This window comes from Cygnus atratus, unplaced genomic scaffold, assembly GCF_013377495.2.
Source record: "Cygnus atratus isolate AKBS03 ecotype Queensland, Australia unplaced genomic scaffold, CAtr_DNAZoo_HiC_assembly HiC_scaffold_45, whole genome shotgun sequence".
Lineage (NCBI taxonomy): Eukaryota > Metazoa > Chordata > Aves > Anseriformes > Anatidae > Cygnus > Cygnus atratus.
Genome location: NW_026110051.1, coordinates 59,002 through 86,898, shown reverse-complemented (window position 1 = coordinate 86,898; position 27,897 = coordinate 59,002). Strand labels below are relative to the sequence as shown.

The window sequence follows — 27,897 nt, the reverse complement described above, 5'->3', positions numbered from 1 at the left end:
GAATGCTCGGACCAAACAGTCCGAAAGCCTGTGATACCTGACCAGTAACGGTCACTGGTGGCCAGTAGTTACCAGTAGCAACGCATCGCATACACGGGGGCACGTAAGGAAGTCTCAGCCTACACCCGAGCTATACTGAACTCTCAATGCCAGGAGTGACAATACCTCTCTGTTGTCAAAATAAAGAGCGAGTTGAGGCCAATATCGTGCCATAGCACAAAGGCTTGCTAAGAAGGATCATTTTAGTAGGTTTGCAAGAAAAGACGACTTACTTTGTTATAAGTTTGTCAAACAGAAGGGATGGATTTGTAGTAGGGTAACGACTTCGTCGAAGTCTGCAGCTTCGGCTCCAAATTCCCATTTTCTCCATGGGCTCGCCTTGCAGCTTTTGCATCAGCTCTGGTCCTCAGCGTTCTGGTGACTGAAATGCAGCAACATATAAAATATTTTGAGACAGTAAAGATGGGATTATCTTGATTTCACCGTTGCTCTTGTAAAATGTAAACAAACAAACAAACAGACACCCTGAAGCGGACTGATTTTTCTTTAAATACCAAATTAGAAGTCCTTGTCATGACCACTGCATTCCTCTTATTTATCGTTCTGCACGTTTAAACTATCCACTTAAAAGCGTGACCTGTAGAGAAACTTTTTCATAGACTGAAAGCTAGTCTGACGAAAACAAATGTGCAACTTTTGTTCCACGCAGGAGGGAAGTTAACTCCATTTACTTCTTCTTTGGAAAAGCGAAAACAATCAACACCTTTCTCCAAGGTGTTTTCAGTCCATTTATGTAAAACTCTATCTAACTGTTCAAAAAAACTATTACACTGTAAGTCTCTTCCTAAGGCGTATATGTTTTATTACCCTGTTTAAGCATGCAGCACTTTCATTTCCTGCATTATGATCTAACAGCTCAAGGAGATAAGAACCGTTTCAAGAGAGATACCCAAATACCAGATAACTCCAACCCACTGCTTTTCAGAGAAAAAACTCTGCCCATTGTTTACCATACAGCATCCTTTGGCACAGGTTTGTTGCTTGCACTCCCATTAAAATAGCCAAGAGCACAAGGGGAAGGTAAGAGCTACACCACTGTGGTAGCAGGATCACAGCTAAGATTTAATTTGCTGATTGCCAACTATAAAACTAAGTTTGAGCTTACTCAATAACAATTTACTTTGCACAATGAGAATTTGAATTACAGCACGTGAAATGCTGTATTTCAGGCCCCTTGTCCCCGTTTGGCCCACAGCTGCTAGGACACTGCCTGCAACTAAGGGATTTTTCCAGTCATCAGCAAGTGGCGCACTGCACCAGGCGTGCCTGTTAACTTAGCATTGCACTTTGGTTTCAAGTCAAACTGCTCAACTTCAGTGAAAGCTTCCAAACATCAGTGGCTCTGTGCATCTCCTCACTGAACTACTCGTTAACTTACGCATACTGTAACCCTGTAGTATTCCCTCCTATTTGCAAGAGCAATTTTCAATTATTTTGTGTCCTGCAGACTTCAGAAAATCCACGTAATAGACAAACCTGAGGTAAGGAACAGATTCCTTTGTGCCTACGAACAAGCTGGAATTCACACTGCTCTCTCCCCAAGCCTTCAAGGAATTCATAAAATAGCCTCCTATTTGCACCTACCTCTCTTCACAGAAAAGTCACTGATGAGTGAACGAGCTGACGGGTTCAGAAGGTTTTGGGGCCAAATGAAATAGATGGAGTGACCAAGTGCCATCCTCTTCAGTAACCAGCAGAAATAGGTATCCTAGGGAGTTACAGCCACTTAGCTGCATTAGATTCTCTTTATCAGTCTGATTTCGGCTTTGTCAACTGCCTATATTAAGAAAGAGGACAGAGGAGAGAAGGGAGAAAAGAATTCTTGGATTAGACCCATCGAGAATGGCAAATTTCACCAGGTTTATAAGCCAGTGCTCCGTGGTATGCAAAGAAAAGCCTGTGGACCACGCGGAGGATCCAGATCCCAAGTCTGTTGCGTACCGTATGTACACAGGTCTGGATGTACACACATTTCCTAACTTGCTCATCTTGAACACTCAAAAGTATGAGCAATAGCTCAGTGACCAAAGTCAAAAAGATACCTCAAAGGGGTTGGGAAAAAAAACACATGGTTTTTAGAAAAGCAGAAGACTCACTGAGAAGAGGGATTCTAGTTTTAAGGTACCGGTACTGACATCAGCATGCTCATAGTCCTCTGCTGATTTTAGCTGGAGGTTTATCAGGACACAACTCACTGGACTTTCACTCTTGCTTTTCAATCTATACATTGAACAGAGACTGAACATAGAGAAATACAATACCTTGAAAAGTGTCCTCTATTGACATTTTCACTCAATATTGCCACGCTTTCCTCAAAGCTAGGGTCTGAATGTGGCAGGATGCTGTTTCTCATTGATCTTAAACAGTGTCCATTGAAACATTCAAGGCTGCCAGAAGAATAATCCTATGAAAAGAAGGAAATATGGATTTATTTATGTGAACCACATAGATTTAGATAAAGAAATTCTGCCTCGCGCAGGTTTAGTTAGCTCTCCTAACTTGGTAGTGGGAGAATGGCAGGTAGAACCACTGAACCATGGAACCACTGCTGTGCTCAAGAAAAACCCTGAAAAAAAAAAGAAAAGAAAAAAAAAACAGCTTTCAAAACTAACCACTTTCTTGTGGATAACAATACATTCTTTGGATAAGCAAAACCTTTCACAAAAACTTAGTGTTTCATGAAACAAACAAACAAACAAAAAAAACACTTTAATTTCAATTGGTCAGAGGAACAGTCAAGCCTGACGTTATACATCCTAGAATTAAAATCTAGTTAGAGTTTTTCTCCCATCTCCATACCTTGCCAAATATGTTTATTAGGAGCTCTCTCCAGAAAAGAGCAAGGCTCGTTATATCAAAGCTTAGAACCCTTCTTAATTGCTGTTGACCTTCGTCATATTGCTGCTCCTACAAGGATGAGTACTATCGTTTTTACTACAGGAGGGAAGTTGTGAAAACCTGGGGGGGGCTCGTTCTGCTTACAAAATGAAGTTTCATTGAGAGTATATCAAACTAAATTTTGCTCTAAAGTCAGAAAATAGACAAGATTCTTCTTCTACTCCTCGGCAACCACTTTACTAAGAGCTTAGTTAGTGCTTGCTCAAGATAATGGCAAAGGCATGAAGAAGACTGTTAGAGGAGGGCACTGGTAAGGGCACGTGGAAGAGCGCCTTTCTTCCTCCTGTTCTCTGTGCTGATGGAAAGGGGCCTCATGAGATGCTTGCCCTAGCACGTGTTTGAATCCGAGCACCTGAAACAACTCTTGAAGACATTTCTTGTTTCCCAGATCCAGCAGAGATGTAACAAGATCTAAAGCGTGACGAGAGCCAGCCTGGTCTGTCACAGAGATGTTTAACGTTTTTCCTCTGGGAGGCGTAAGAAAGAAATCAGAATAGAAAGCCTTACAACTTATTGTTTTATAAGACAGCGGTCGTCGCCTAAACTTCATAAAACTTTACTGCCTCTTAGGATTTTCAAATGCATTTATTTGCACACCATGCTCCCCAGGCTGAAATGCAACGCAAGGAGCTGCCAGCTGACCCGAGCACATCGGTCAGCTCTGACTGCCTCGGTTTGAGCTCTGGCCAAAGGCACGCGGGGACCAGGACAGTTCAGGCGGTGCGCAGGGTGGGCTGCCTGGGCAGCCCCGCACACGCAGCCCAGTTCTGGAAGCAAGCCCCCAGACAAAACGCCATTCCCTGACACAAATGGAGTGCGACTCCAGTCCACAAAGTATGAGGGGAATGGAGAAAGAAACCAGCTCCGATGTCATTCTTGAAAGTGGCCCCGAGCTTATCTGAGGAAAGCTAAACTCCAGACTGAAAGAAGAACAAACCCTTAGGGAACGCCAGTATTGATAGCAGGGGGAAAAAAAGTGCAGTAACTCGGGAAATCTTTGTACATATAGTTATGCATTTGTTTGTTGACGTCTCTCCAACAAGCACAGTGCCATGGACTTGTGTTATTCTTTATCGGCTCTTCTTTTATCTTCACCTTGTCTCAAACGAGGGCACAGCCAAAGCAGGAACAATGGACATTGCTAACTGACCATCCTCCAGTCCTACAAAGGCATCCCAACTCAGTGAGACAGCAGACACTGAGAAGCACTACGTTAACTGCAGCAAGCTGCCAGCAGAGCAGGAGAACTAGCTCATATCAACCGTACAAGGTTGAAAAAATGCACTCAAGAAGTGAAATCCAGTAGAAGCAAGTGGCTAAACCAGAACAACAAGGAAACTGGAGGAAGGAATTCTGTGAACTATTTTGTATTTTGAAACTTACTTTCCTGCTACTATGAGAAGCGATCAACAATTGCTTCTAAAAAGTTAGCTGTTGGGTGTCTCTAAGGATGTAAGCGGATGCTCAAGTGCCAGCCAAACAGATAAGTGTGTTTAGCCTACGAGGCTGGGAGCTCTGGTGCCGAGTCCCTGCACAGGTGACTTAGGAAGGCTCAGCACGGAAAAGGGCCACTTTCCACTTTGCCCAAACCAAAAGGGAACTCTGGAGCACACAGGTGTCAAGTACAGGTCACAATAAAACCCCCTCGTTCGGCCTGAGGAATTACACTGGGGTTGTAAAGCTAGAGAGGCACAGCCTCCACAGGGACAGCAGCCACTTACGGTCTGCCACGGGACTCCTTGGGACTGGAAATCTGGGAGAAGATAAAGCCATCAGATTCCAGTTTACCTTAGACTTTCTGCTGTATGCTCCTTAATCTAGATGGAGGAAATATGCCTGGAGATATGCCAGGAGATAAACGGCCTGCTGATATCGGGGAAACTGCAAAAGCTGCTACTGCCAAGTCGTTGTGCATCAGAAAGTAAGGGAAGAGACATTAGGACTTGAACACGCAGCTAGGGGCAGGATCATCATCTCTGTCATCTAGGGCGCTTCTACATGTCTCCGCAATTTGAGTGCTTCAGCAAAGCCTGGCAGTCCTACAAATGAAACAAGAATGGCTCTGTGCCTCGAAGCATGGGAAAGTTCTGCAACGAGGGGAAAAGCACAAAGAAAGAAACCAAAACAAACAAACAAAAACTTACAACCCATTTCATAATAAGGATTCTGCTTTCACTTCAGGGAAAATTTTACATTTAACTTCCTCATTCCTGTTCCCACAATGAAAGCGGGCCAGCTGTTTTCTCTGCCTAACTTTGTATAGCCTTCCTTCATGTGCCACAGGCAGCTCAAGTCCTTGCAGGCTTTGACAACCAGTTCTCAGGTACACTGCAAAAGCAAAGTCGAGATCTTTAAGCAGCCTCCAGCGCCTGTTTGCAAAGAGAAGCCACCCCAAGGACTTCTTCCTTCTTAGTTCAGTAGTCTTGAAAAGAGGAGGGGAAGAGAAAAGCAAAACAAACAAAACAAATCCACAACCTGAATCCAAACAACCGAGAATCCTGAGCTCAGCTGCACGGAGACCCAGGGCACTAAAAGCATCCCTTGGAGGCAGGGCTCGCCCCAAGAGCTGTGAGCCGGATCCGCTCTGCTTTGCCATGCCATGGCTATGCGGGACGCCCCGCTGCACGGAGCCTGCCTTGGGAAGAGCAGAGCTTTAGCTCCGGCGAGCTGCGCTTAAAGCAGCCAACTCCTCCAAGTGATGCTGATCGGGGATGGAAGCAGCAAGACGGAGCTGGAAACGGTGTGGAATACTAGACGGCCTCTGCAGCCACGCAAGTTGCCCCTCAGAACAAAGCAGGGTTTTCCCCCAAACCATCAACACCTTAAGGAAAGCTGTAACCAGATGAAGTCCCCCAAGGAAGCGTTTTTACTTAAACACTGACTCTTAACCCTGGTTCTTAGCGTTGCTCTCGCCCTGCACCTCTGCGGTTCCCTCCGCCTCCTTCTCATCACCTTTTTCCTCCCCTCCCTCTCCTTTCCTCCTCCGTCCGTCCGTGCCTCGGCTCTCCTGCCGCCGCCCCGCTCCCCGCCCGTAGGCTTAGGCCCTCCTCAGCCTTGTGCTCTGCCGCCCTTTAAGGGGGAGGGGGGGGAGGGGAATGCTGTGGCTTTGGTCGGTTTTCTGAATGTATTTGTCTTTTTTCATTTTATTTGGGATATTTATGTATTTATTTATTGAGGAAAGGGCGTCCCAGCCGCGTCCCTCACGGCAACCTCCCCCGGGCACGGCGGGGCCGGCCGAGGCCCGGTACCGGCCGGCGGGGCCGGCCCGGGCCGCCTGAGCCCAAGCCGGCTGCTACTGGGAAGGGAGGCGCCAGAAAGGGGGAGCTGGAAGCGGAGCTAAAGCCCCCGGGGAAAACTGCCCGGCCCGGTTTGGGTTGCTGGAGGTGAAGCTGCAAGGGGGATTGAAAAGAAAATCTGTTTTATTGCAGAGGCTGTTTGTTCTATGGCTCCCCAGGAACGGCAAAGACGCTGGTTGTTCGTGCTCTTGCTAACGAATGTAGCCGAGGAGACAGGAAAATACCGTTTTTTATGAGAAAAGCTTCAGACTGCCTGGGACAATGGGTGGGGGAATCAGAAGGTCAGCTTCGCTCGTTATTTGAACAGGTGAGGTTGAAATGTGCAATGTATTCTGTCAGAGTTGAAACCATCATTTTTATGGTCAACGTTTTTAAGTAGAACTTGCTCTTTTTTTTTTTTTTTTTTTTTTGTTACTTTGGATCAGGGGCTTGAAACTGAGTTGTGTGGGGAAGGAACAAAACGAGAAAACTTTGCAAAGCAAGAGATTACCTCCCACCAAAACAGCCACTGAAAAGTCTGCAGGAGGCAAGAGATGATGGCTTTGGATGAGAGGGAAACAGATACAGGCTGGAAGCATGGTTATTTAAACTCATAAAGGAAGCTTGCTTCCCGAACCTGTAATTGAATTAAGTTCTGACTCGTGGTTTGTTTGTTTGTTTGTTTGTTTTTTGTTTGTTTGTTTGTTTGTTTTTTATGGTAGCCAAAAAGCTGTAGTAAGTACTGGTATGATTTGTTTCGTGTCGCCCAGTACCAGTGGGTTGCCACAGAGTGCCATCTTCTGTTAGTCATGCCAGATAGTCCATTAGCTCTATAAGTAGAGGTCCCAGATGCTAAAGTGAAAAATCGAGTTTAGGTGACATTCCAACCATAATGTTTTTGTGCATTTTTTCTTCAAATACTGCTGTTTTACTCTGTGTTTTCATTGTGGGCCTATCAGATGCGACCTTCAGTTATTTTCTTTGATGAGGTAGATGGCCGTCGCTCCTGTGCAGTGCAGTAAACAAGACCAAATTCATAGGCAGTACATTTTTGCACCTACCTAAAATCTGCTTGATCTTTGGGGAATAAAAAAGAGGATAATGACCTGCTTAATTTCCTGTGAACACATTAATTTATCCTGAAAACTCGTAACTCATTGCCACTAAATTTCAGGTGCTTTTAAACGATAGTTGAAAACAATACACTAAGCCTGATATCAGCACGTGGTCTGTGTTAACTTACCTATTTTTTTATGTCTTAAAATGAATCTTGTCCTTAAAAAGCTTGTCCTTTTTGACTACTCATGGAAGAAAGTCATGTGGAATGTAACAAAATTTACTGAACTGGTAAGTCTAAATTATGTTTTTCTGTTAGTTCCATTGTCTCAACACTTCTGACACTTCTGGATGGCATAGACAACAGAGGGGAGATTGTGGTAGTCGGAGCCACCAACAGACTAGGTTCTATAGATCCTGCTTTACGGAGACCAGGACGCTTTGACAGAGAGTTCCTCTTCAACTTGCCAAATAAAGAGGTGAGAACTTAAATTCAACGTTAATGCTAACGTGGCAAAGTCCAACTTTATAGAAAAAAAAACTTACAACGTGAGCAAAAGAGTGATATGTGGAGACACTGTGTCGTACCGTGGAGGGCAGATCTGGTACTGAATATATATGGTCAAGATGGTACCGCCAAGTAGTTAGTTCTATAATCAGATCTTTGATTTCCGAAGTTGTTCCCGTTTGCTTAATTATTTAATCCACGTGGGCGCTTTCATCTTGACGTTGTGTTCTTGGTCTCAATACTTCCTTTATGAATGGATAGGGGACGTATTTGCATTTGATTGTTCCCCGGATCAGTGGTAGTAGTTTGAGTCATAATTATTTTCTTCTTTATAGTAATTGTAGCAGCTTGAAACATAGCGCTAGAAGTGCTTTCTGCGCATTTACTGACTGAAAAGCAAATTTGATGAACTAATGAGACTGTCACAATGAAAGTTTGCTCAATTTTAGAGAAGTTTTTTGGAGAAAAAAGATCTGTTTCTGGATAAATTTTTCATTACAGCATTTTCCTCTGGGTCATTAGGTCTCATATTTTGGAAACTTATTAGTAGAAGGTATAAATGCCTTTTCTTTCATTGCAGGTTCCTATCAAAAGTTCAGTGTAACAAATTAAGAAATACTGGATTTCCTGGTTGAAAATGCAGAGTGTATATTACGTAACTGTACAATACTTGAAAGTTTAGCAAATAAGAAAAATGTATTAATATATGAGGGGTTTTGAGGGAAGATTGTTTTTTGTTTGTTTGATTTTTGGTTTGTTTGTTTTTGTGGGTGTTTTCAAGGAAAACGTAGGACAAGCTAAAATGCGATGATTTTGTTTCCAGGCTAGAAAAGAAATTTTCAAGATTCATACTCGTGACCGGATCCCTAAGCCACCGGACCTGTTGCTTGATGAGCTAGCTGAGAAATGCATTGGTGAGACTGAAAACAAAATGGATTAATGCTTGTGACTAAGTTCTAAAGAATCTTAGCTTGTGGCAGGCAGTACCCAAGCTCTTGTGCCTTGCTGCACAACTAGTCCATGAGTCAGCTGGCACGCCTTCGTAGCAATCAGAGTTAGATGCTTTCATCTATTTACTTTTTGTTGTCGTTCTTCTTGTTGTCTGAGAACATTGAATGGTTTTGGGGCATCTTCCTCAAGAGTATAGTTTTGATGAGGAGTCTGCTTTGGCTTAATAAGCACAGGATATCAGGCAGTGAGCAGCATAAGAAAACTTCCCTGCAGGGCGGTAGCACTTTCAAGTCCCTGTTAACCTGTTTAGTTTTGGCATTACAAATTCTTTAAATGTTGCCTATTGTAAACGTGGGCCTTGACTAATGTAACATCTGATTTTTGTTTATTAAGGTAATGTGGTGCAGATATAAAATCCTTATGTGCTGAAGCTGCGCTGTGCTCTCTGTGTCGACGCTATCCTCCGATCTATGCAAGTGGGGAGAAATTGCGACTAGACGTTAATTCCATGAAACTAAAAGCAAAGGCTTTTTTGATGGCTGTGAAGAAGGTTGTTCCAGCTTCAAACAGGATTGTGGCTTCACCTGGACAAGCACTATCACCCATTTTTAAGCCGCTTTTTGAAAATTCAGTAGCGAATATTTTACAAGCCGCGCAGAAGACATTTCCGCATGCAGAGCTTGCGCTAAAGAAAGGACCGACAGCAAGGTATAACCGTAGCATCCACTTCTTTAAAATTCTGCCAGAGCAAAAACTTGTGGTTTGTGCAATCAGCATACAGAAACGTTTCAGACATAATGATGGTAGAATGTTATTATTTGCATGTGCGTGTGTTTATTTTGGGAATATCTGGAATATAATGCATAGGTTTTATTCTGGATTCTAAACTGAAATGCCAAATGGAAGCTCTGAATGACTCAGCACCCGGTAGAGGACTATGCGTTCTCTGCTAAAGCATCCTGCTTCTGACAGTAGCTAAGACAATCAGCATTTGTAGAGGTTGACTGAAGGTTTGAAGTGTAAGGCACCTCTTTTCCTTTAAAAATAAAAACTCAGCTACTTGGAGGGGAAGCATTTTTAGGTTGGTGTTTTTAATTCCTTTCTGAAGAACATCGGGACCAGGATACAAGTATAACTGGTTTAAGCTAAATATTGTTTTAGCTATCATGATTTTTCACCAGTCTCCTAATTTAAATGATTGTGGAAGCAGAGAGGCTAGGGGATTGGTAATTGCGCTCCCCCTCTGCTGTCTGCCTTCTATCTTCTCCTTCAGTTATCTTTAAGGAGCCTTACGTGAAAGACGCATTGGTCTCTCTGCCAGGTCTCAGTAGTCGTAGACGAATGGAATTCTGTGACCAGCACATCCTTAATCCCCATGCTTTCATTGTGGGAGCCTCCTCCAGAAAGAAAGGGTCTTGTTTTTATAGCTATTTAGCAGCTCCAGAAATTGTTCCTAATCCTTTATTCTAAGGGGGAAGAAAAATCACCAACAGAGTAGCGTACCTTATACGTACACGTCAATGGGACCTAAGACAGCTTTACAGAGACTTGTGCCATCTCCTTAGATCTGTGGTGGGATGAACTCTAGGAAATAGCATTCGGTGTATGCCCTCAAATGAAGCAAGGGTTTTGGCACTGATTTAGAAGCTGTATTAATGCAAGAGAAAGGGGCACAGGCTATTCAGGAAAGTTAACAAACCTCTTTTGTCTTTCAGACAATTTAAATCCTATTTTACAAGATGATATACTTGACAGTGATGACGACGCATCCTCAATCTCTGGAGATGAACTACCAGATAAAATGCCTGACAGACCCGAGGAAAAATTCCTCTGTTTCTGCAGGTAAAGAAAGATGGGTCCCCATTATGTTTACATTCTTAGGACTGCTGAGTCTTTGTAAACAGTTTCGGCTGTTAAAAGTGTGAGGGTTGGTAGATGAAGGGGGCAACATCAAGTTTGTGTGTTGAAGGGGTGCTCGGTATTCTCAAGAAGAAAGTGTGAAGGGACTAAAGTTCTAATGAAGTAAGTTGCTCTAAATGATCAAAGGGAAAAGCCCAGGCTTCTCTTCCTGAGCCAAAGTGATCCGCAGACTACTAGAACATGTCTACTTAATCCATGGCATTCTTTGAAAGACTCAAGACCACATAAACGTGCTGTCTGTCCTTTTAGCTAAAAATAGCCAACTTTCTGGATTTGTGTTGCCACCTTTTGCCCTTCTGTTTTCCAGGACTGCTAAACGAGTAGTGAATTCTGTAGCAGAAAGAAAACTGAGAAATGGCTTGTTAAAACGCCTTGAGAAAAATTCAAACGGTGTTTTTATTTGTTACCATTAAGCCACCAAATTGTGTTATCTTTTGGTATTTTAATGTGGAAGTCACGTAAGCCCACGGTTGGAAAGTTAGATTGTGTTGTCACAGTCGGGTCAGTTATTTTTCTCACTTTCTGTTGCTGTGCTGTCCAGAAAATGTTCTGTCCTTTTGAGCAAAGTTAACTCTCTAGCATCTTTGATTTAAGCCAGTAAAGGTACAGCCTTATTGTAGTGGGAAAAAAAGCAAATGCTTCTCGCAAATATATTTCCTAGTAGGAAAGCAAGATTGCCAGGCTATTAATTCGCAATCTTGGTTTAGTAACTGACTAGGAAACATAAGGGAAGAAGATGAAACAATTAGAATGACTGAATAAATTAGCTGGAAATCTTACATGTGTTTAATGTACCGCTGTCATTTAACCAATCCAGTTGTGTGCTGCTTTAGATATGGCCCATGTGGTTCAGCGCCCACATCCATTTTTTTCTAGAAAAGCTGTTCTGCTCCTTTCTTGCTACCTTCTCCAGTAACTAGGGCCACATTTCGGCTAAACTTGACAGATGTAGAGATCTCTCAGGTACTTAAACTTGAGACCTTCTGAAGACTGGTGTATATGGGAAGTGATGAGATCCAGATTGGTGTGTGCTGAGAAAGTTGCTGTGCTCCCCCATATCAGGTAGCAGATCAGGTGTCGTCTATGTATTTGGTTAGACAGTCCATGTGTACACTTGAGGAGTCATTACTTAGCCCAGCCAAACGAATAGCAGACATGATAGAGATGGACAGGATTTCTTAGGGGGAGGTATGGCACAAGATTGTAAGAAAATGGGCTTTGATAGTCTTCCTGATCACAGAACAGCTTATTATTTGCTGGAAGATGGAGATTATTTGGGGGGCGGGGGGGTGGGGGGAAGTATATAGGAAAAGTACTTGGAACATCCGTGTGTCTATTCAGCACCTCATTTCTAAAGTTGTTTTCTTATGACTCTTGTTCTAGGAGTGCTTACTACAAACCGCCATCATGTCAGCCCCATCTGCTAATAGTAGGAAAAGCGGGATATGGCCAGGTTTCTTATTTGGCACCCGCGGTGTTGCATGCTTTGGAGAAGTTTCCCGTTCACACCCTGGAGCTATCCATTCTGTTTACAAACATTGCACCGCCAGAAGAAATATGCGGAGAGGTATCTTTTTTCTTTTTATCCTCATAGGATTCATTGACTGTATGTAAAGGATCAATTGAGTTGCAAGTAAGGTAAGCAAAATTCGTTGGTAATGGAGGTGGCCTTGTTTTCATGTGCTGTTATGTTTGCTTCTGTCTGAAAATCCACTTTTCTTTTAGAGAAAACCATAAACATGATGGATGTTGTACACATCCACATTTTCCATACCAAATTTTACAGTGAGGATGTTGCTAGCAGCTCAGGAGGCTGGGAGGTGCTGTTAATAGACCTCTCTTTGTGGAAAGAAATGCTGCTCTCAGTGGGATCCAGAAAGTAGTTCTCATTGCCTTACAGGACTGTGTGCTCCCAGTAGATGGCTCTGTATCAGACTGCATGTGGTGTACTTTTCGTAGCCTTGTTTTTTATTCTATCTGTAAGGCAGCTAAGGTCTGGGGCTTCTGTTTGTTTTGTTTTTACATGTACATATACAACTTGTGCTGTTGCAGTATGTGCAATCAAAGCATTAAAATTCACAAAACGCTTCGTTTACAAACTGATGTGGTTTTAACTCGAAAAAATAAACATAAGCAGATTTGGTGTTTTTACATTTAGGCAGGAAATCCTTTTTGTTGTTTGGCATCACCATCTTAAAATATTTTTACCTTTAGTAAAAACATTTGTGAGCCGTACAAGTAAGGACAGACCCGTTACATGACTGGATAGTTACGTCTTAACAGGCTACTCTACGTGTTTTAGTTTTCTTATCCAAGCATTCCTTTTCACTAGGTGATCGGAAATGCTCAGAAGACAGCACCAGCATAATTTGTGCAAAATATGCAGTGCTTGAAATGTAAATGAGGAAAAGATATTTTTACTGAAGAGATTTCTTCTGACAGTCTGTCATTTCATGCTGTACTGGGTAAACTGCTAATAATGCCATTTAGTAGAGAATTGAAACGCTTTAATAAAAAAATCAGCTTCTTTCTTCATATGAGCCAAAGCTTTCTAAGCTGGAAAGCCGAGATCCAATTTCTGCTTAAGGAACTTTGAAATCAATTTTTAGTTGTATTCCTAAACAAACTGCAGTAAAAGTACATGCATAACTTGGTTGACTTCTGAGCGTTTACATTAAAGGAAGGTGTTCAAAACAGGAACAAGCTGTTCTCATTCTGATTATTTTGTCTCAGTTACTGGGGGAGAAAATGGGTCTTACCTAGGTGTGTTTATTGTCAACTGCTTTGAAAGTGCTTAAGTTTCCGCAGAAGTTTTTGTGCTGGTTCTAAATTCCTTCTAAAATAAGTATTGAAATTCCTTACCTACCTTTTGATACTAGAAATTGACTAATGGAGGAAACGCAAGAAGTACTAGCTACTTCAGACACCTTCTTTTGGTACAGAAATAAAAACTCAGCAAAAAGCCCTCACTTGTCTACTGAAGCCTTTCTCTTCCCTCTATAGCCATCAAGGTTCTAACTAAAGGGCAGCAAGGCAAGTAAATACAAAGTAAGCGGTCTTGGATGTGGCGAATGCCATGACTTCATCAGTGTATCGTGCAATCCTTTCATTGAGATGTAATTCTGCAGGTGTTTCTTAAAGGTGATATTTGAACTTGCCATGCTAAGCTGTGAAAATCTAGCCTTTTAAGGCCAAGAAGATAGCTTCAGTTTGTCTTCTTCAGGTTATTACTAATTTTAACAGGTACTCATCTTTTTGGAATAGAGTATGATTTTTTTGTGGCCTTAAATCTGAAATGTTTTTTCTCCTTCTGCTTTAGATCCAAAAATGCTTTCTTAAGGAATTTGGAGAAGTTTACGAGTAAGGAGGACAGAGCAAGAATTTTTGAGGACCTAATTCTAGATCGAACTGCTAAGCCTCCGGTAAAGAAAGCAGGTGAGGATATAAGAAATACATCTAAAACCTTCCTAACTGTAAGTTACTAGCTATTTGGTATTTCCTTTGCTGGTCATTTTCTGTCGGTAATTTTTCATATGCTTGTATGTGAGTACTGTGAATTGGCTAATTTTTCCTGATTAATTGAAGTTCGCCGGACATTGGAAGTCCTGCCTGTAGCATCACCAGCTGAGCCTCAAGAGCCGACAGAGGAAGAAGTAGGACTGCTGGAGGAGGAAGCGGAGGATACGTTGCGTGAACTTAGCATTTTCTTAAGGGAGGTTACTCAGAGACTTGCCACTGACAGACGTTTCATGGAATTTACAAAGCCCGTTGACCCACAGAAGGTAAACGAGTGTTGATCTGTGCGTACCATCTTATCTGTGTGTATTTGTAATTTCTCAGTGTTTGTATCACAGAATCACAGAATCGTCTAGGTTGGAAGAGACCTCCAGGATCATCCAGTCCAACCTCTTACCTAATACTAACAAGTCCTCTGCTAAACCATATCACTAAGCTCAACATCTAAACGTCTCTTAAGGACCTCCAGGGATGGTGACTCAACCACTTGCCTGGGCAGCCTATTCCAATGCCTAACAACCCTTTCAGTAAAGAAGTTCTTCCTAATATCCAACCTAAACGTCCCCTGGCACAACTTTAGCCCATTCCCCCTTGTCCTGTCCCCAGGCACATGGGAGAACAGACCAACCCCCACCTCTCTACAGCCTCCTTTAAGGTACCTGTAGAGAGCGATAAGGTCGCCCCTGAGCCTCCTCTTCTCCAGGCTGAACAAGCCCAGCTCCCTCAGCCGCTCCTCATAAGACTTGTTCTCCAGACCCCTCACCAGCCTCGTCGCCCTTCTCTGGACTCTCTCGAGCACTTCGATGTCCTTCTTGTAGCAAGGGGCCCAAAACTGAACACAGTACTCGAGGTGCGGCCTCACCAGAGCCTAGTACAAGGGGACAATCACTTCCCTAGCCCTGCTGGCCACGCTGCTTCTTATACAAGCCAGGATGCTGTTGGCCTTCTTGGCCACCTGAGCACACTGCTGGCTCATATTCAGCCGACTATCAACCAGTACTCCCAGGTCCTTCTCGGCCAGGCAGCTTTCCAACCAGTCATCTCGCAGCCTGTAGCGCTGCTTGGGGTTGTTACGCCTCAGGTGCAGGACCCGGCACTTGGCCTTGTTGAACTTCATACAGTTGACCTCAGCCCATCGCTCCAGCCTATCCAGATCCTCCTGCAGAGCCTTCCTTCCCTCGGGCAGATCGACACACGCACCTAACTTGGTGTCGTCTGCAAACTTACTGAGGGTGCACTCAATCCCCTCATCCAGATCATCGATAAGGATATTGAAGAGGACTGGTGCCAGTGCTGAGCCCTGGGGGACTCCACTAGTGACCGGCCTCCAACTGGATTTGACTCCATTCACCACAACTCTTTGGGCCCGGCTGTCAAGCCAGTTTTTAACCCAACGAAGCGTACGCCAGTCCAAGCCACGAGCAGCCAGTTTTCTGAGGAGAATGTTGTGGGAAACGGTGTCAAAAGCCATACTGAAGTCAAGGTAGACCACATCCACAGCCTTTCCCTCATCCACTAAGCGTGTCACTTTGTCATAGAAGGAGATCAGGTTTGTCAAGCAGGACCTACCCTTCATAAACCCGTGCTGACTGAGCCTGATCGCCTGGTTGCCCTGTAAGTGGTAGGGTTTGTATTTCTCAGCATTTTGGGGAAGGAAGGTTTAACTTTGTTTTTAGGACTGCACTGTTGTGATTTTGCAAGAAGCAGGCAGGGCTTTTACTTCTGCTGGCTCTCCAATATCTGTGATCGGATTATTCGCTGAAAGCCCTGGTCAGACCAAATGCCAACACAGTTTGCTCATGAAAAGGCTTTGATATGTAGGCACGTTAGAGCACTGAAAAGCACAGAGATCTTTCTTTGTGATTACAAACTGTATTTACAGGACTATTTTACTGAAGTCTGAAGCTCTGTATTGGGCTGTCAGTTTCTGTGGGAACAGGAGGAGAAGCAGCAGTTTGTAAAAGAAGTTTTGAGATTCTGTTGTCTGTTTCATCTGGAACTCCTCAATATGAGATCAGCCTTAAGTGCTGTGTGTTTTCTTTTTCCTCCCATTTGCTGCTTAGGTCCCTTTTTCTCCTTTCATGTATTCAAAAAGTCTAAACTAGGGGCATATGCTTGAAAGACAGATGTAACTGGAATATGCCCGCGTATCAGCAAAGTCCTGTTCACGTAGGCACCCACTGACTTTTCTTCCCCTTTCCTCCTAGGTTCTTGAGGTGAGAAACATCTAGACAAATACATATGTCCTCATGCAAACTAGTCATTAGGCTCCTCTTACGGTCTGAGTAAAGAAATCAGCACCCCTGAGCCCAGTTATCCCATTCTAAAGTAGATGCCTGGAATAGATGCTTCAGAGGTGCAATTCGTGCGCCTTTTTCTCAATGTCAACAACAAAGAGAATGTCGGACGGCTTACTCAGATTTCATCGCTGTGATTTTTCTGAAGCAAAGGGAAATGACTCTCCCACCCTCGGTGTTTGTTCTCTACCATGCACATGCTTCTGACCTCTCTACTTCTTTTTTTCTTCTCGTAGCAGCTGTAACGCCAGTTGAAAGAGCCCTTCCATTTTTGAGAAGTGAAGTGGTTAATTTCAGCATCTCCTGATGCGTCACAAGTATTCAGGGTTTTAAGAAGACATTTATTGAAAGTTTTTCCAAATAATTTTGGTAGACAGCGTGCAAGTCTAAGAAAACCTCTGAACACATCTATTTGATTGGCAGGTACCTGGTTATGCAACAATCACTAAAGAGGCAATGGATCTTTCAACAGTCCTCAGTAAAATTGACTCGCCCCAATACCTAAGTGCAGGAGACTTTCTGAAGGATATTGATCTGATCTGTAACAATGCCTTAGAATACAACCCAGATCAAAGACCTGCAGGTGAGGATGTGCTTTTTATGCCTAGTTTAAAAAATCTGCCAGATGTATAGATGGATAAATGCTGTGTGTGGACAGTAGTCTGGATGGATTAGATGATTTTGGATATCCACAGAGAACATTTCTTACCGGGTTGTAAATATTTTAGCATTTTGCTACTTGGGCATGGAATTGGGATCTGTGTTCACAAGGAACTAGTGCTTTTGTTTTAATAACTAACTTCTATGTTGTTATGCTGAAACTATTCACTGAGATAACCTTTCAGAACCAGCCTATGAAGAGAGCAAATTTTTCTGTGATCCAAATAGTTTCATCGGTTGGTAGACAATATTCAGTGAATGTCTGTAAAATTTCAGATCCTCTCGTTAGGAACAGAGCCTATGTTTTGCAAGACACTGCATATTCTATAGTGATGAAAGAAATGGATGCAGAGGTTGGGTGACTTTGGGAAGAACTTAAAGAATCTTGTGAGAAAAGAGGTATGTGCTCTGATGCTATGGTTTTTAAGACTCGTCTCTGCATTTGTAACCGAAAATGCCAGACAAAGATCTTTGCTACCTATTCTTTATTGCAAGGTCTCACCTCTCCAGCGCGTGCTCCATGTAACGGCTCCGAGACGCCACAGCAAAACCCTGCTACTGAATACAACAAAGCGGATCAAGAGAGTAAGGAAAATGCAAAGATGACAGCGGCACCTGTAGATGCCAGTACACCCCTTTGTAATGGCAAGTTGCATTTCATTCCGTTGCTCATGTCATTCCTACCTTCTCTGTTCTGGTGACATAACAGGTTTCTCTGATGCCTGGCTCTTTGTGCCAGAGGCCTTACGTTTTCGAGTTTACTTCAAAATGTGAGAGAGAAATCCAGAGGTCATTCATTCAATATAGTTATGAACTCAAGTTCAAAGAAAGTTGGTTTACAGTATAGAAAACTGGCTTTGATGACCCAACTGACATCTAATAGCCCCTAAATTGCTAATTCTTGAGGTAAAAAATGTTGTGCATGGGAGTTTCTGAATAGTCAGCTAGTTTTTAATTATGCAGAATGGTATTTTTCCCCCATTCCACCCCTCTCTTCCCCAAATGCTGAAATCTTTGCTACCTCATACTGTGATTGCAGCTGAAGGAGGGAAGTCTAACTAGTGTGAGTGGGAATTTTGCCACGGACTTCCCCATATCCTTTTGCAATACTTTGTGAATACCACGAATGTTGGGCTTTTCTGTTGGGCAAAACCACAAAGTTTGTTTTTTCACAAAAGGTGAACTGAATAAGGAAGCATACGAGGTATAAGTCCTTACATTTTTTTTCTCCTTTGAATATTCCCTCAAAATTGTCTCTTTAATCAAACTCTTCCAAACACGTATTCAGCTTTTGAAGTCTGCAGCTTGATAACAGACTCGAAGAAGAGCTTATTTCCAAAGGCTTTTCTGATGGTCATCTGTATTAGTTCCCGTAATAAGACAGGAAGTGACTTGATCGAATAACCTCACATTGTATTAATACTTCCCGTCCAAAGTAAGAATCCTCTGCATGTAAAATCTTGAAGGCGGTTGTTCTGTGAATGAAATTATGTAGTTGTGTTGTGTGTTTTTTGTTTTTTTTTTTTAAATCTAATAGCAAAGTGACCCCATTAACTTTCAACTCTTTTCTCGACATATGTAGGGATACAGACAATGGGACCTCAGTTCCTTTGTTTTCCTTGTCAGTCAAGTAAGATGAAGATAATGGATTTTGAAGAAAGAATTCTTTTGGTAAAGTTTTGGATTACTTTTTATGCTGTCTCTTTGTGGGTGCGTCAGAAAGAAAGCGCAGAAGGAACAAATCTGCAGGTACTGCAGCAAAGAGAAGAAGGAGTTTTCAATTCGATAAAGAAAATGAAGTACCGGAAGATGACCAAAATGGTAGTGGTGAAGAAGAGTTTCTGGAAAAAAATGTTTCTGACATGATGTATCAAGCTGAAGGTGAGTCCACACAAAATTATTTTGTGGAAGAAAGTGAAGGTGTTCTTCAAGAACAACAGACACATAGCAACGAAATAGCATTTTCTGGGATAGACAGACAGTGAGAGAAGCGGGGGAGATTTTGATATGACTAAACCTGATGCTGAAAAGGAGAGTGCCAAGCTTCCTGGACATTCAGCACTAAGAGAAGAAGAGCAGAATTCAAGTGGTAAGTGAAAAGTCCAACAGGTCATTTAGCACCTTATTCTTGCTGAGGAGGATTACACTATTTATTAGCTCTAGCCTTCAGTTTCACTCTATTTTTTCTGTTACAGCTCTCAAAAATCATCACACAGTTTATTCCGTAATGATGTTGCTCCTGTAATTATGTAAGCCAAGCCCACGTATTTCTGTAGGTGCTGTTTTTTTGATTCTGAAGTCTGTTTTTTCGAATGGTGCCTAACTGAAAGCCAGCAATCACTGACGTTCTTTTATTATACGAGGCAGTTTCCAATAATGAGCAGCTTAGGTTAAAAAGCTGCACTTCAAGATGTGTGGCTCCAGAGTAACATGTGGAATAGGAGACTTATGCCGTAATGTTGCAGTGTAAGATGTGTTTCCTAACCTGAATTGGCAACATGACTGTTTTTTTCCCGCTATTACCCTTTTTTCTAGTGCTTTTTGTTTGATTGGGAGGTGTTTGTTTTTTGTCTCAGTTTCAAATTTTTATGGAGCAGTGACGTTAGCTGGAAAGAAGGGAGAAGCCAAGTATTTCTCAGTGAAGATGATAACAATTCTGTCTCTGTATTTGTAGGAAGAGATTGTTTTGCAGGTACAGGATACTTCACTGAGACTGTATTCTACGTAAACAGAAAACCTGACTGAAGAAATTTGTGTCATTCCAGGTTCTTAGACACTTCAACTGAACTCCTACTGGACATTCTCAGGTAGGACAGCAACAGATGAGTGTTGAGAACACCGTGGAAGCTTCTACAGAGCCAGACAATGTAGTTATTGTGGATCACTATGAGCTCAAAGTAGGTCTAATTCCAGCTTTTTTTAATAGTCAAATAGGACATATTCTTGTGATCTGTACAACTGCAAATTAAGTCAGTTGTTAAGCAATGCCAGTTAAAACAATTAATTGGAAGGACATATAGATTGTGAAGTAATTCAACCTATAATGCACTGTGACTGTTTAGTTTCCACACCTCGTGTAGATTTCTGTAGGCTACCGTTTGCTTTTGGTCAACTGTAGTTGAGGAGACAGTTTCTTTGCTTAATTTTTAAGGTAAAAGGCCTTGTTGCATTTTAAAATACCGCACTGATGACCTGCTAGTACTATTGGTTATAATTGTTGTTTTAACAATTTTTATGATGGGTTTGAGGGCTTTTATTTGGGGATGTTTATTATGTATTTTTTTTTTTTGCATGCTTTGATGTATTAGGAACCTGAAAAGGATCTTTATTTCTTGCGGTGATGATTTTAAACCTGAAGATAGCAGGTTGACATAAACTAGCTAGCCGTGGATAAGCGACTACTTTTCTGAAATTCCTTCAAAATGCAGTATTAGGATTTCCCATCCATACTATTGCAGTGTAATAAGGGTTTGCCAATCCCTCACGGGAGGAAAGTGGTTATCCTAGGCTCCAGTGGGGGAAATGGATAAGAGTGGCCCTAAGTACGGGAGGAAAAAGGTTCCTTTGCATGAGTTGGAGAGGGCATGAGTAAGGACCATCTTGAGGGGAGAGCAGAATGAGGGAAATTAGAAATTAGAATGAGGAAATTAGAATTTAGGAAAATTGCTAGGAGTCATGGAGGTTGGCCCAAAACAGATTAGGACTGCTGTTTATGTGCTGCATGAATCCTGTGTGGGAAGAATATGACCAGATAAGAATCCTCTTTTGTAAAGGGGCTTGTCAACACAATTTTTGTCACAAGTATATAACAAGAGTTTGAGCCTTCTCTCTAGTCACACTCTAATCTCTTTTTAACTAATATGCTTGACCATCTGTAATTTGGGAGATTTCTGCCTGTGCCAGTTTTACCCTAATGAGTCAAATTCTCTGGTCTCTTCCTGTAAAAGATGCTTTCCGAGTTGTCAGAACTCAGCAGAAATCTGCATGAGGCATCCATGGTCCAAGTCAGGTGTTCCCAGTATACGTTGGATATTCGGTCTTCTGATTCCAGATCCTTGAACCCATTTGTCTTGGGGTTGCTTGTGCTTGAGAACAGATAAAAGTTGTTACGCCTATCAGTCTGCCCTAAAAAGAGAGTGCCTCTTGTTTTAGGCACTGGTCATCTCGATCTCTTCTTCCACATCTGAGAAGGAGTTAGAACGGACACTCTGTTCCGCCTGTGAAAGAGAGAGGATTCTTTGGATTCAGGGAGGCCGCTCCTGAAAAAATGAGATCTTTTAGCTTGAGCAGGGCTTTACTTGTGTTATCTCAGGGCCTGTGAACTTTTGTAACTTAACTTTTAATACTTAAATTAAAAGTAATTAGCTTTCTTGGTTTTCTGTTTCTTCCTTTAGCTTTAACAAACAAATCTCTCCTATTCAGAGGGCACTGTACAAGTTAGTCAGGAGCGTGCTGTACTGTAGGAAGAGAGAGAACTTAACGGGTAATTATTCAAAGTCTAGAAATTAACTTCTTGAGCTTGTTGTGGCTTTTCAGGAACTGTTTCTAACTCTTTCTAATTGTTGTGAAACCACTGCTGATACAGGTCCATACAGTTTATATCCTACCCTCTATTTTGGATGCATAAGGATGCATCTGAAGCTAGAAGGGGTAATAGGTCATTGTGATGGTGGTAGCACACTATTTTGCTAAATATTAGTGACTCTGTATGACAGAGTCTTTATTTTTATAGTAATAGAACGTGTTCTTAAGCTTTCATTTGTGCTTGCTGCTACTTTGTCTTTGTTTTTCTTATTAGGAGATTAAGAAAGGAATCGCAGTCTTCCAGTATTACAAGTAATGGGGTCTTCAACATGATTTCTACTCTCCAAGGCACCCAAGTTTCAAGGCAGTGAAAAATAAGAAAAAACCATCATCCCAGGGTACCCAAGCACATAACCAGAGAACACAAGCTCCCTGTTTGAGCACTCAAAGCTCATCCAAGTACCTTCGTAGAGCAGCCAAGCAACTTCCTGGGGCACTCAAGCATCTCCCCAGAGAAAGCAAACAGCTTTACGGATCACACAAAGCACTCAGTGGAGCACTCATGTATCAGTCCAGGGCACCCCAGCACCTCCAGGGAAAAGAAGGCACCACCCTGGAGCACCCAAGCAGCTCCCTGCAGCACCTGACTCTCTGCCTGGACACACATAAGTATCTTCCTGGAGCACTCAATCGTTAAGAACCAGGCTCCTGCCCTGGAGCACCCAAGCACCTCCAGGGGAACAAAAGCACCTCTTTGGGCACCTAAGCATATCCCCAGGAAAACCAAGCACCTCCTGATGTACTCAGACACCTCCCCAGGGGTGCTTAGATTCTTGCTGACTCACCAAGCATCTCCCTGGAACACCCAAGGTCCACACCTGGAGAAACCAAGAATGGCCGTGGGGCCAACAAGCAACTCCATGGATGAGAGAATCAGAGAAATGTGGAGATGCTTGAGTTCCCTGGGAAATTGCTGCCTGCCTGAGTGAGATGATTGTGGCATACAGGGAATTGCTAGAGCCTGTGGCAACCAAGCACCTCCTCAGGGCACAAAAGCATTGCTCATAGCTATCCCGGCATCTCCATAGGGCAGGCAAGAACATCCTCGGAGCTCCGTAGCACCTCCCTACAGCCATCGAGCACCTCCCAGGAGAAGACACACATCTCCCTGGGATGCCCAAGGATCTTCCTGGGTCACCCACAAACCTCCGTGGACTCCTGGAGCCCCTTGGCCTGGCACACCGCATGTCTCTGGGGCACTCAGGCATCTCTTTGGAGCAACAAAGCATATCCAAACGGTAGACAAGCATCTTCCTTGAGGAGCCAAGGACCTCCTTGGGGTAGCGTGGCATTTCCACAGGGCACCCAATCATCTTCCCAAGGGAAACAAGCACCTCTCTTGAGGCAGCAAGCGTCTCTGCACAACATTCAGAAATCCCACTGCAGCAATCAAGTATCTCCCCAGGCGACAGAAGCATCTCCGTCGGGACATACAAGCACATTCCTGCAGAACCCAAACATCTCCCCAGAGCATCCACGCACCTTCCTGGAACACTCCAATAACTTTTTGGGACACGTAAGAATGTCACCGGGGGATCCTAAAATCTCCCACAGTGTCCCCAGCATGTTTCTGGACCACCCAAGGAACATTCTAAGGCACTTTGCGTGTCCCTGAAGGCCCCAGGAATCTCCCTGGACCACCCAAGCATTACTGCTGGGCACCCAAGCATGAATATTTTCAGGACCCAAGCAGTCCACAGAAGCAGAAAAGCATTTCCAAGGGCACACAGGAATCTCCTATGGGCACAGAATGGCCTGGGGCACATAATCGTCTCTCGGGAGCACCCAGGAATTTCCCTCCAGCAATGAAACGCCTCTCTGGAGAAACCATGCATCGCCCTGGGTCAGTCAAACATCTCCCTAGGTACACAAGCATCTCCCTGGGGAATCCAAGCACCTTCCTGGAGGACCCAAGGAGCTTCTCGAAGTATGCAAGCATTTCCCCATGGCCCCCAAGCACCACAAGTGGCACCTAAGCACCTCCCTAGAGGCTGCCACCACCTGCCTCTGGGTCACAAGCTCCTCCCGGGAGCACTCAAATATCTCACAGGGACACGCCAGCATCTCCTGCATCTCACATACTCCAAGATACTCCTGCATCTGATTGGAGAATCCAGCCGTCTCCCCAGGGCTCCAAAATACCACCTGGGGCACACAAGTATCTCATTGGACATGGGAAGCACCTCCCTTGGAACCCCAGAGCTTCTGTGGGGTGCAGGAGCCCCTCCCCGGGTCATTCAAGTATGTCCACAGGGCACCCAAGCATATCCCCAGGGGACGTAAGCATTTTCCTGGTGGACCCATGCATCTCCTATTAGCACTCAAGCAGCTCGCTATGGATGCACTGAAAAATTCTCCCACACCACAAAAACATCTCCTTGGGGAAGTTAGGATTCTACCTAGAGCACCAAATCATCTCCCTTGGGCACCCAAGCACATCCTTCAGGCATCTCTCCTGTTGCATCCCAACCCCTCTCTTGCATTACCCAAAAGCATCTCCCCTTAGAAAAGAAGCATCTCCTTGGAGGACCCAAGCACCTCCCTGGGAAAGAGTAGCATCAACTGTGGGCACCCAACTGTGTAAAAGGAGCACCCAAGAACATCCTTGTAGCACCCAAGCATCTCCCTAAGGCAAACCAGCACGGGACAGCCAAACACCTCGCTGGGGAACGCAATCACCTCCCTTGAAGACCAAGGATCTCCCTGGTGTACCCAGGCATTTTCCCAGGGCATGCTGGCATCTCCTCAGGGCATCCAAGCACCTTCCAGGAGCACACCATCTTCTCCTGGAGGCACACGAGAACATGCCCAGAGCACCCAAGCATAGATTTGGAGCAAGAAAGCACAACACAGGGGCCCCCAGGCATGTCTCTGGAGCACGCAAGCATCTCCTTTGTGCAATGTAGCATCTCCTCAAGGTACACAAGCACCTCCAGGGGCATCCAGACATCTTCCTGGGGACCCCCAGCACTTCCCTGTGGTCCACAAGCACCTCCCAGGGGGAGAAGCGAGCTTGTTTCCAGTAAACCAGTGCTTCTCATCAGAGGAGACATACATCTCCCCGAAGCACCCAAACATCGTTCTCTTTATTCCTGTCAATAACAAACTACAGCAGTGAGAATCAAAAGCAAACTAGAAACACCTTCCTCCCTTACACACTCTTCTACCTCCTTCCCGCAAGCAGCACAGGAGAATGGCGAAGGGGGGCCCGGGCCTCCCGCTCCGCTGTGGGCTGCTCTCCACAGGCAGCAGCTCCACTCCAGAGTCTGCTTCTCTGGGGCCTCTCCATGGACTGCAGCCTCCTTCAGGCCAGATCCACCTGCTCCTCCATGGGCTCCTCTGGCGGCGGGTCCTTTCTGGAGCCATCTGGGGATGGTTCTCGCTTGCCTTGCGGCATCTCCTGGGCTCTTCTCACACAAGCTGCCCCTGCAGAACCCCCCTATCAAAACCTTGCCACATAAGACATACAGAAGGACACCAAGGGACTGGTCTTGTAGTTCCAGTTTTATTCAGAGAGATCTTCCCCAGGGAAGCTCTGTGGCTCCCTGGCTGTTCAGGGCCAGCAGCGCAGTGCTGCCAACCTAGCCCATCTTGATGCGGGTTGCTGCTGTACTTGACATTGCAGGATCTCTATGGTCCCAGCTGCCAGGTGACGGATCGATGGATGGGTGTCATATTCCAAATGCATTTGGAGGTCTGTGACAGAAAGACACAGAGCAGAGATGAAACCCGTTGACCTACAGAGACCATCCATCATCACTCTGGACCATGCCAACCCCATCGTATACTTCTAGGGCCAGCAGGAACAGGTCAGACTAGCATGTCCCTTTGCCCCTGCAGCATTTCCTTGGAGCAGGACAAGGCACAGAGCTGCAGACTGCAGGGGCTCTGGCCCCTGTCACTTGGTCCCAGTACCCCCAGCACTGCCCTCACTCACAGGTGATGATCATCTGCAGCTTCTCTTTGTCTAGGTCCCCGGAATGCAATGCAGCAAACGCTAGGAAAAGAGCACCAATCAGATCCATCACAGCCCCTGGTATAGACAGGGCCGTGCCCTCCCCCCCTGCCCCCAGCACCCCTGCAAGCACGGTGCCCAAGGAGGAACCTGAGCAAGGCACACACCAGGCCCACCTGCATGGGCAGGGGGCTGAGGGAGGCACAGGGCTCCTGGGGGTACAATCAGGGGCTTCAGGGCCCACAGGGCTGCGCCTTGCTGCCAGGCCAGGGCCCAGACAGGGAAGCGGGGCCTGGGCTCACCGATGAATTTGATAGCCTTCTGTCGCAAGTTGGCCTGAGCGTCCTCCAGGTATGGCAGGCTCTGCTGCAGGTATCCGCCCACCCTGCTGCTCTTCTGCTTGAGCTGGAGAAAGCACAAGGGCGCGGGGCTCACATACCCTCCCCAGCCAGCCGGACCAGTCCCTCCTGCCAGCACCCCCCTCCCCCTTTCCCCCAGGCCATCCCCAGCTCCCAGCCAGGAGCTCTGTGGGGCTGAGGTTTGGAGAGAGTTAGGAGACCCTTCTGTCCAGCTGCCAAGGCCCAGATGGGCTAGGGTCTCCTCCCGCATCTGGGGAGGGAAGGGTCAAGGGGCCTGCAGAAGAGCCCCCCCGGGGCTCTGTGCTTGAGGGAAGGGAGCCACAATGCAGCTGCAAGTGGTGGGCTCTGGGCTGCAGCAGCCTGGGCATGTCGGGCAGGCTTGTCCGTTTGGGGCCTGGGGCTGGGCGGTTCTCCTTACCAAGTACTCCCCAATCCTCCAGATGTCCTCGGTCTGAGTCAGCTGCTCAAGCTGTTTCCACTTCAGGAACTTTGCACAGGCAAGTAGGACTGCTGCAGACGCCTGTGGAGAAGCAGAGGCAGGGAGATGGCACCGCACACACATATCTAAAGTGTCTGATTGCCTGCTGCCCTGCCCCCCCCATGCCCAGAATACCCCTCTGGTGTCAGCACATCCCAGTGCCCACATCAACGGCCAGGTCTGAAATCTGTACCTTGGCCACGCTCTCAGCCTCGTCACTCATCCGGAAAAACAGTGGAATAAGGGCCCTGCGCACGGTCGTCTTCATTGCTCCTTTTTTCCACCACACCACAGACTCCATCAAGTCTTTGAAGAGGAGCATGGAGCGCTCTCGCACCTCACTGGACACCTGTTAGGGAGGACAAAAGGAGGATTTCAGCAACTGCCAGCCTCCCTCCTGCCCATGGGGAGCAAGGGCCGTAGGGTGGCTGATGTGAAGGATGAAGCCTTGTATTTCAATCAAAGGAGCTGGAGGCCCACACAAGGCAAAGCAACAGGTTTCCAGCACAGGGTGCCTGTACCATAGAGTGTGCTCCAAGCCAGCCCACTTTTACTACTAGCTGCACCAGCCATGTCAAAGTATAGCTCCCTGGGAAGGGGCTGAGGAGGATATATGGCTGGCCTTCGATAAGGCTTCTGGGGCACACTCTGTCTCCTCAGCTTCTGCCTTTCTGCCTCAGCACAGGGAACTTTTGACTGTGTTGAGTTGTCAACCTGACAGGGAGAAGCCCTGTTGGACTGCAGAGCCCAGAAGACAGCCCACAGGAGCCCAGAGGAGCAGAGAGAGGAGAAGGCCCTGCCCAAGTGCTGCCCACAGGCCTGGGCTGAAGGGCAGTGCCATTGCGGGGTGCCCATCTACAGGGCTCAGTCACCCACAGCAGCCTTACGTTGTTGAAAAGAGGCAGGAGTCTCTCAGCCAGTGCCAGAGCGATGGGGCTGGCCTCCTTCTTCTCCAGATGACCGATCACATTTTTGAAGATAGTCAGGGCCTTCACAGTGATGTGCGTGTTGTCATACTGCAGAGTCTCCATGACTTCTGGCAGCAGGACCCTGCACTTCCCTCACCTGTACAGAAAGACACCATTTGCTTTTAGTGAAGAAAATGGCCACCTTAGCCAAGGTGCTCTGGTTACAGAGCACCATCATCCTGCTCACTTCCTGGCAGCTGCCATGGGAATCTCACCAACAACCTTCCGTCAGGCAACGGCCATGAGTGTGGTGATTAAGTAGCTGGGAGAGCAGGGCACGGGGAAGGGAGGTGATGAGAGCAAGGGCTCCAGTTTCCCCCACTGAGTCGCCCCCTTTGTAAATGTCCCCCAGGGAATCCATTTGGAAAGCTCCTGGGATGTTCCACAGGCAGACACCAGGCCCCACCACCAC

The 27,897-nt window shown here is 45.3% G+C and overlaps 1 pseudogene; it reads left to right on the top strand.

Annotated features, from left to right (window-relative positions):
• The first annotated feature begins 1,902 nt into the window (after positions 1-1,902).
• On the top strand, positions 1,903-19,126 carry LOC118261214 (ATPase family AAA domain-containing protein 2-like; annotated as a pseudogene).
• The last annotated feature ends 8,771 nt before the right edge of the window (positions 19,127-27,897 follow it).